The sequence below is a fragment of the Taudactylus pleione genome, unplaced genomic scaffold, assembly GCF_031769625.1.
Source record: "Taudactylus pleione unplaced genomic scaffold, aTauple2 ptg000737l, whole genome shotgun sequence".
NCBI classification, from domain to species: Eukaryota; Metazoa; Chordata; class Amphibia; order Anura; family Myobatrachidae; genus Taudactylus; species Taudactylus pleione.
The window spans coordinates 254,082-264,475 of NW_028285139.1; the positions used below are offsets into that span (position 1 = coordinate 254,082).

The following is a 10,394-nucleotide window of genomic DNA, read 5'->3' on the forward strand; positions in this document are numbered from 1 at the left end:
GGCTGGCTTGACCGTTAAATTGTGCTGTAACCCCCAAAGTACACTCCAAACCAAATGAAAAAATATTTTCTGTGTTTGTGAATTGTGTGCGCAGTAGCCGCACGTGCATCAACAAAGTAGTGCCAAGCGTGCCCCTGTGTCATAAGTAAAGGGCAGGCTGGCTTGACCGTTAAAGGGTGCTGTAACCCCCAAAGTACACTCCAAACCAACTAAAAAAATATTTTCTGTGTTTGTGAATTGTGTGCGCTGTAGCCGCACGTGCATCAACAAAGTAGTGCCAAGCGTGCACCTGTGTAATAAGCAAAGGGCCGGCTGGCTTGACCGTTAAAAGGTGCTGTAACCCCCAAAGTACACTCCAAACCAAATAAAAAAATATTTTCTGTGTTCGTGAATTGTGTGCACTGTGGCTGCACGTGTATCAACAAAGGAGCAGCGCCAAGCGTGCGCCTGTGTCCCATAAGTAAAGAGCCGGCTGGCTCATTTCTTAAAGGGTGGTGTAACCCACAGTGCACTACTCTCCAGCAAAAATAAAAAAATATTTTCTGTGTTTGTGTGCGCCTTAGCCGCACGTATATATCAAATCGATATAACATAAATGGAGGACCAAACTTTCTCCGATAAAAATAAAATAGAGAAAGATCAAGAACCACTTCCTCCTAGTGCTGAAGCTGCTGCCACTAGTCATGACATAGACGATAACATGCCATCAACGTCGTCTGCCAAGGCCGATGCCCAATGTCATAGTAGAGGCCACATACAATCCCAAATGGCAAAGTTCAGGAAAATGACCTTAAAAAAAACATTTAAATCATCTGAAGAGAAGCGTAAACTTGCCAATATGCCATTTATGACACGGAGTGGCAAGGAACGGCTAAGGTCTTTCCCTATGACTAGTGTGTGTCATACTAGTATGACTAGTATGTTCATGAATGGTGGTTCAGCTTCACATGACGATGGAAGCCCTCCTCCTGCTAAACAAATCAAATGAGTTAAGCTGGCAAAAGCACAGCAAAGAACTGTGCGTTCTAAGAAGATATCACAAATCCCCAAGGAGAGTCCAAGTGTGGTGGCGGTTGCGATGCCTTACCTTCCCAGCACTGGACTGGAAGAGGTGGCTCTTTCCACCATTTGCACGCCCCCTGCAAATGCTGAAAGGAGCACCCACAGTCCACTTGCTGAAATGCAAATTGAAGATGTCACTGTTGAAGTACAACAGGATGAGGATACTGGTGTAGCTGGCGCTGAGGAGGAAGTTGGCGAGGAGGATTCTGATGGTGATGTGGTTTGTTTAAATCAGGCTCTGGGGGAGACAGTTGTTGTCCGTGGGATGAAAAAGCCCATCACGGTCATGCCTGGGCAGAATACCAAACATTCCACCTCTTTGGTCTGGCAATATTTCTATCCAAATCCGGACAACAACTGTCTTGCCATATGTACCATATGTAAAGGTGAAATAAGTAGGGGTAGGGACGTTAACCACCTAGGAACATCCTCCCTTATACGGCACCTGCAGCGCGTTCATAAAAAGTTACTGTCAAGTTCAAAAACTTTGGCTAAGACCGTAAGCAGTCCAGGGACACCTAAATCCTTTTTCCTGTTTTATCCAAGGAATCGGTGGATGAGGAGGATGAGGACGACATCTTGCTTCCGTAGAGCCAGTTTGTGCAGGGACACATTAATTGCTAGCTTGTTTTGTGGGGGCCCAAATGAACCAATCATTTTAGCCACAGTCATGTGGCAGACCCTGGCGCTGAAATGATTGGTTTGTTAAAGTGTGCATGTCCTGTTTATACAACCATAAGGGTGGGTGGGAGGGCCCAAGGACAATTCCATATTGCACCTCTTTTTTTTCTTTGCAGTATGTACTGTTTGGGGCCTAGTTTTTCAAACTGCCATCTTGTCTGCCACTGCAGTATCACTCCTAGATGGGCCACGTGTTTGTGCCGCCCACTCGTGTCGCTTAGCATAGTCATCCAGCTACCTCGGTGAAACCTTTTGGCCATAAAAACAATATTGTGAGGTGTTAGGTATTCAGAATAGACTGGAAATGAGTGGAAATGAAGGTGATTGAGGTTAATAATTGAATAGGAGCATAAAAACCCACAAATTCTGTGATTTTAGCTGTTTTTATGCTTTTTTAAAAAAAAATACAGATCCAAAACACAAAACCCAGAACCCAAAACTCGGAAGGGTGGTTTTGGCAAAACCAATCCAGATCCAAAACACGAAGAAAGATCCAGATCCAAAACCAAAACACAAAACACGAATAGTGGCCGGTGCACACCCCTAGAATATACTAATGTGGCACTAATACATTTATGTTTGCAGGTGACATAACTAGCAATACAATTTATATCAGCCAAAAAACAGATAAATGACTGTACAATGAATATGGCTTTGGTTATGATTACAGCATAATTGATTATATGTTTTCATTTTTCTGTTACCAAGGGGATAATTATTTTAAACCACCAGAAATTGCCTGTTATGTGTGAATTGGTAATTGTAGTATACTTATATATATTCTTGCTTCAGTACTTTCCACCTGCTATTGTTTCCATGATTTGATCTCATTTTGACACTATCTTGCGACTCATTCATCCAACGGTTATATGATTGAGAATGGCAACATTATCTGTTTTTTTCTGGTCATTCCTAATGATGATTACACGTACATGCCTTTAAAAACACTGTGGAATGTCGCATTCATTTTGTTTTGTATGAGTTAACATTTGCTCCACTTAACATGACATATTTATCGCTTTGAGGGTAAGACTGCATACTTTCAAACAAGGATTATATTTTGTGTTTCATCCATTCTTTATACCGTTGTATAATTCCAGAATGAAATATCTAGTAAGTGTCTATGACTGAGAGATACTTACTCCTTACATATCCCACTGGGGAAATCTGTTTCTTTTCTGACTAAGGAGTATCTTTCTAGTATATATTCGCCTCATTCATCAGTGATTAGGGGTAAATTGTGGACTCACTGATACTTAATACTTAATCATATGCAGGAAATAACTCATCACTTCACAATTATTTCCTATGTATTTTAATGAGTATACTAATAAAATTTGATATTTTAATATAATTATCATTTCTTACTGTATTATCTTTACCGATTAAGAGTACCCCACAAAGGAGTCATCATTACTTGCTCTGGCAAGGATTTTTTTGTAAATTTTGAACTGGTTTGAGATGTCAGGAGAGTATAAACCTTTATTCCCGATGGGGAAATAATGTGTTTGATTCTATTCCTAGCCTGATGCTTCCGAAGTTTATGCGCCAAAAGTCTCCTAGCTCTACTGCCCGCTAAAAAACCTCTCACTCAGCATGTTCGGGGCAGCTTGGGTACGAGTCATGAGAAGTTTCTCAAGTTGGGTTCTTATGGCAGGAAGCTCTTTGTGAAGGTCTCTAGAGGGCTTCAATTTATTACGTTCCTCCACTTATTAAAGCTTGACCTCTAAATCTGACTGCAATTGGATATTCCAACGTTTAAGTTTAGCCCCCACCTGGATAGCAGAACCCTGCACAAATGCTTTAAGAGCACACCAAAAAGTTAAGGTGGAAGTGTCAAAGGGGAGTCAGTGTCCAAATATAATTTTATACTACCAGCAATGGCTTGTTTAGTGATAGGATCTGACAACAAATGGGGGGGACAATATCCAGGGTTGAGGTGGCATACAGCGCTGAGATATATTCCAAAACCATTGTAAGGGGCGTGGTATGGCCATGTAATAAGTAGTATGTCCAAGAAACTTGAATATTTTAACATCAACTTGTCAGTCAATAATAAATCTACACAGGAATAAGAGTTGTGGACTGGTGAAAAAAAAGTGTAATCCTGCCCAGTTGGATTCCTCACACACCATAGATAATAGAGGTCAAATTCTGCCAAAATGGAGTGGAAAGCAAAGGAGGGACCAGATTGAGGGGAAACATTAGTAGGTTGATGAGATTTAGCTAATTTGGGATCTAAAACCAATTAAAATTACCCAATAAAATAGGAGAATCTCACCTGAATTTAGGCCTAGGGAGATGATGAACTCGGCCAATGAGAAGGTCTTCCTCATCGTCATCAGAGAGAAGCTTGTGAAAAAGTGACATAGTGTAGTCTTCCAATTCTGAATTTGAGGCGGAGTCCGGTATGCCCCGAGTTTTAATACTGTTTCTTCTAGAGTGATCTTCCATATCCGCCATCTTATTCTTAATTATCTCCACTTCAGACTGTTGGTGATCATGCACGGAAATAAGATCGTTATGTGAGGTCACTAATTCTTCCATTTTGCTTTCCAAATGATCAACGCAAAATCCAATAGTGAAAGTTTAGATTTAACATTAGGAATCGCCGCTGTTAGTTCCTGCACAAGGTTGGTCTTGATAGCCGCTAAAACCTGACACAGAAACTCGACTGTCAATGGAGCATTGGAGTTAGGGTCCACACCAGAGTCTAACAGTAAACCGGATGCAGCTGCAGATCCCAGGTTGGCAGCTGAAGACGACTATGAGGTGCCTTTCGGTGAGTTGGAAGAACAAGACTTATTTGGCCAGAAAATGCTACTGATGGAGAGAGAGTAACTTTAACTCTTTTTGGTGGCATATTGAGAAGGATTCAGGTAACCCTTCAAAATAAACACAAAATCTACTGCACACCGTCGACCAGATTTCAGCAAGAGAAATAAGTTGAGCTCACTATGCCGGCATATGGTGATCAGATGATATACATGAGGAACATGAGTGGAGAAATAACGTTAACTGTAGTTCACATCTGTCTTAGAAACAGCATTACATTGGAGGTAGCAAAAGCTAAACCATCTGCTGTTTCTCTGGACTCCAAGAGCAGAGCCTACCATCAGGAGACTATAGTACCCAGAAATAGAGGCAAGGTGTTAAGCTGTAAAAATCTCCTTAAACACCTTCACTTGTGGCTGTATGCAGAGATGGAGTACGAAGATGGACGCCAGGCTATAGGAGTTATTAAATATAAAATGGATAGCAGTGCAGGTGGCCACCTGAATTATAAAACACTGCTTCTTATACATTAGATACAAACAGAAGGGCCAGTATGTGGGGTAGGTAAGAGGACACTGACTGGAGGAACAGAAGGGTAACACCTGCATCATAAGCAGCACAGAGGCTCACAGACAGAGCTGACTCACCAGACTCCTAGTTGAGCAACCAACGGCACCCTGAAGAGGACAGTGGCTGTAGATCAGTCCCCATAGGCAAGTGCCAGGCGGGCTATGTGCCAGGGGCTGATGGGAGGCAGCAGGGACACAGAGGAGGGGCCACTGCGAACATGATTGCGATCACAGCAGTTCTCTACTTGAGGCAGCAGCTTCAGGCCTTCCCACGGGCCGGAGTTCAGAAGTGCGCTCCAGTACACTGCAGAACTTTACAGGCAGCTCAGCTGTGTCCGGGGACTGTGCCACCACCAAAGGGCACAGGAGAAGGCTGAGAAACCAAGGGAGAACTTACCAGGAGTTCCAGCGGGATGCATCCAGTCACAATGGCGATCAGGCCATGCCCCCCTGTATTGATATTCTTGATCAATATAAAATTATTCAAATTTATCAGAAAATCAATATATCTGAAAATCGTAGCACATGGGGGTGGGGTAGCAGAGACACTACTAGGTTTATACACTGTGTGTGGGGAGGGAGTCTGATTACTTTACATTACCCCGGTGGCCACTCCTCTCTGCAGCCGCCAGGTATGCACTGTGACTTAGTGATGGCCATCGACCATTGATGATTACAAACCATCAATGGTTAACAGCCAATGGTTCTCTGCCATTGATGGCACGGACAACCCTGATTTTTTTTTTCTTTCCTACCTGGTGCCAAGACACAGAGCTTAGCCCTCTGGCATTACCCACTGACTAATAGAGTAGGGCTGGCCATCGATGGTTACACACCATTGATGTTTACACACCATCACTATTAACCACTGATGGTACCATCGATTATAACCCACTGATGGCAATCCCTACTATGACTGGGGAGCAGCCTCCATTTACATATCCCCCCATCCCTGTGAACCCATGGCTCCTCCCCCAGTGTGCGCCAGCCTGCCCGGCAGCACCCTCCACCCGGTCCACATTCACAGTGCTGCATACTCTGTACTTTACATTACATTACCCCAGCCAGCCGCCGGGCATACAAAGGAGCAGAGCTACTCCTTCAGCACATTATACCAGTGGCTGCAGAGAAGAGCAGTGCTGGGCAGATACAGGAACAGAGCGGCTCCTTCAGTTCAATGTACAGAGAAGAGCAGCCATTGAGTATACACTGTGGACAGCGGCTTATATTACCCTGGCAGCTGCAGAGAAGAGCAGTCTCTGGGTATACACAGGGGGCAGCTGAACCTCTGCCTTCATTTCCCCGGCAGCTGCAGAGGAGAGCAGTCACTGAGTATACACTGGGGACAGCAGTTTACATTAGTCTGGCCGCTGCAGAGAAGAGCAGCCGCCGTGTATACACAGGGTCAGCGGATCCTCTGTCTTCATTTCCCCGGCAGCTGCAAAGAAGAGCAGTCATTGAGTATACACTGGGGACAGCGGCTTACATTACCTTTGAGGCTGCAGAGAAGAGCAGCCTCCAGGTATACACAGGGGAAGCAGCTCCTCTGCCTTCATTTTCCCAGCGGCTGCAGAGAGGAGCAGATGCTGGGTACACACAGGGGAAGCTGCTCCATTGCCTTCATTTTCCCAGTGGCTGCAGAGAGGAACAGCTGCTGGATGGGAGGTACCATTGTGCTAGCTGATCACTGCACCCAGGAGTGATCAGCAGACAATGGGGGAGGATCCGTAGGTGCAGAAGTGCCGGGAGGTGCCTTTCAGACTGGTAGCTGCAGGAAAATTATCTTCCTACAGCCGCCCGCAGAGCGTCTCTAACCGGTTGCATCAGATGCGATCATGTCATGGAAAGCCCAGCCTGGTGTGGTCGCATCTGATGTGACCACACCAGACAAGTGGTGGAGAGGCCTTCTGCTGCTTTTGCATATATATATATATATATATACACATATATAGGGGGACATAAAACCAAAAGTATATATATCTTAAGGGTATACAGTAAGAACCAGAAAAAAAGCTGAAAAAAAGGGGGACGACATATGATAGGTCACAGTTGGAACATGTATATGGGATGGTGAACCCCCAGGGAACTGGGGCGATCATCATTCCCAAAACATCCCATTACCACCCCATCACGTCGGGTTAGTATTAGACTCCATTAAGTTCTATTGTATCATTGAGCCCTTTAGGAACTAAAGTGCCCAATTTAAATATCCAGAATGCCTAATTTCTACATAATGACCTAAATCTGTCCGCTCCTCTTGACGTAATCTTTATTTGTTCGATCACCTTGACTTTAATATTTTTGAATTCATCAGAGGGGCACCGGGATACGTGTTTGGGTAAACTATGTGTTTTAAGGTTTTTCATCACACAGCGTCTATGTTCTAAAAATCTAGTGTGTAAAGTACAGGTAGTTCTACCCACGTATTGAATGCCACAACCACGTGTAATAACATAGATTACAAATTTTAATTGGCAGTTTAGGAAGGAGTCCATATTAAAGGAACTATTATCAACAAAAGAGGTAATTGTATTGCTTTTATGGTCTGCATGATCGCAGGTATGACACTTTGTTTTTCCACATTTGAAAAAACCTTTTGGTTTTGGTCTCAAGCAGGTAAGGCTGGGATCCTCTATGGAGATCTTTTTATTCCTAAGAGAGCTGGGGGCCAACTTATCTTTTAAGCTCTCAGCTTTCCTAAAAACCACCTTACATCCACCTTCAAGTTCGTTATCCAAAAGTCTGTCTCTTTTTAAGAGTACAGAGTTCCTAGTAAATATAGTAGACTACAGCGCCAAGTGAACTAAAAGCACACTTTACTTTTTCTTAAAAATTCTATATATACAATTAATATTCAAAATTCATATAAAATCACAGGGAGATACACTTTACTTTTTCTTAAAAATTCTATATATACAATTAATATTCAAAATTCATATAAAATCACAATAAGATACACTTTACTTTTTCTTAAAAATTATATATATACAATTAATATTCAAAATTCATATAAAATCACCTGTGTACATGCATTGAGTAGTAAAAGGGGATCAATGCATGTAGGGAATTTCTTGAGATGGATCCATCAATAAGTAACACACAAAGATTTTTTTATGTGATATTATGGCTTTTATTTTAAACCACAACTATTTTAAGTTTTTAGATACATTTTATCAACAGATTTGTGGTACTGCAATGGGGACTATCTTTGCACCAAGCTTCACGAACTTATTTATGGGATGTTGGGAAAAGGAATATGTTTATGACAATAACCCATTTAAGAAGAATATCATATTATATAAATGATATATTGACGACATTTTATTAATATGGGAAGGACCCAAAGAGAGTTTTAATTTGTTTTTAAATCATATTGCTAAAAATAATCTGAATTTGAAATTTACATCCTGCATAAATGAAATCTCCATTGAATTTTTAGATTTGATTTTAATAGGAGAAGGGAAAAAGATCCATACAAAGAATTTTGTAAAAAAAAGGTAGACACCAACAGTTGCCTTCATTACAAAAGTGGTCATCTCAGAAAGTGGAAAGAGAATATTCCTTATTCAACATTTCATAGAATCAAGAGGAATTGCAGCGAACCAACTGTTTGTGAAGAACAAATACAACTCTATAGCACCAGGTTTATTGAAAAAGACTATCCTACTAGAGTTCTGACTGAAGCTGCTGCCAAGACTCGATCACTAGAGAGAAGAGACCTACTGGTATACAAGGAAAAAAATACCAATGAGGAAAGTAATATTATTCCCTTCATCACTACGTTCAATGCCCATGAGAACAAAATTAGAAATACTCTCACCAAACACTGGAAAATTCTAATGATGGATCCGGTTTTAAAAGAAGCTCTCCCAAAGAAACCTCCTATTGTTTTTAGAAAAGCAAAAAACCTGAAAGATATATTTGCACCAAGCATGTTAAAAAATACTATCGCTCCAAAACATAATACATTTCATATCTGCCCAGGATGTTATAAGTGTGGCAAATGTATTGTCTGTAAATATGTACACAGACAAAGGAGAACTTTTTATAATTCTTCGAATAATAAAGAATATAAAATTAAGCATCATCTTAACTGCAATTCCACATCAGTTATTTATCTTTTAGAGTGCACATACGGCCTTAAGTATGTAGGCAAGACTAAACGACCACTTAAATTGAGGATACAGGAACACATCCGGAATATCAGAAATAAAGTTGAGGGACACATGGTTTCAAGGCTTTTTTTACAGCATCATAACTCCAATCCTGATGATCTAACTTTCAAGGCCATTGAACTACAAACTGGAGAAAGAGGAGGAGATCTGGCGAATAAACTATCTAGACGAGAAATGTACTGGATCTTTGAACTTGATACCTTGACTCCACGAGGCTTCAATGATAGCTATGAGATAGCCCCTTTTTTGTGATCAATCCAGACGGTAATTCAAAGTCTCATAGTTATCTACAGTCATACCTCGTTTTAAATGCCCGATCTCGTCTGATCTTGGAAGCTAAGCAACGTTGGGCCTGGTTAGTACCCGGATGGGGGACCTCTGGGGAATACCAGGTACTGTAGTCCCAGATTGAGACTGAACAATATTCCGTCATGATCCGAACATTTTTTTGACCAACATCGCCTTATGAAACTAATTTCACTCGACAACTAAGTTGCCAATGTGATCAATTTGAAGACGACCCAGGATCAGAAGGATCAACGGATATCATTTGTATGGATTAACTTGAAGGATTCGAATAAAGACCCTTTATATCGGATTTTATTACAAAGACTTTCCTCCAGAGATCCCACTTTTGGATATGGAAAATATATATATATGTTTTTGAGATTTTTTACATATTTAAAATATATATTTATAAGTGTATTGATGGAAATATTAATCATTAGATTGTATGCATTTATCCCTTTTTTTAATTTTTTAGAAAATAGTAATATATGATTTGCTACTATCTTGTCTCTTACTGACAATTATTTATTAGTACTTCTCTCATAAATTTTGTGCATTTGATAATACCTGTGAATAATCAAAAATAACACATTAGAAGCATATGGGAATATTGATTAATCTGTACCCATGAACATATTAACAAAATTACTTTTTATTGTATTATGTAGGTACCAATAGATGTTATATGTACAAAATACAGCTAGACATTTCCTGTGGAAATCGCATTTTTAAAGTCATAATGTCGATATAAAATGGAGTACCAAGATGTCCGCCGTCTAAAATCAAATAAGGTGCAGCAACATGGCCGCTAATAATATAACAACATTTACACACATGGGCGGAA

At 40.9% G+C, this 10,394-nt stretch overlaps 1 pseudogene; it reads left to right on the forward strand.

The window, feature by feature from the left end:
- Window positions 1-9,547: 9,547 nt before the first annotated feature.
- Window positions 9,548-9,666, forward strand: LOC148477192 (5S ribosomal RNA; annotated as a pseudogene).
- The last annotated feature ends 728 nt before the right edge of the window (window positions 9,667-10,394 follow it).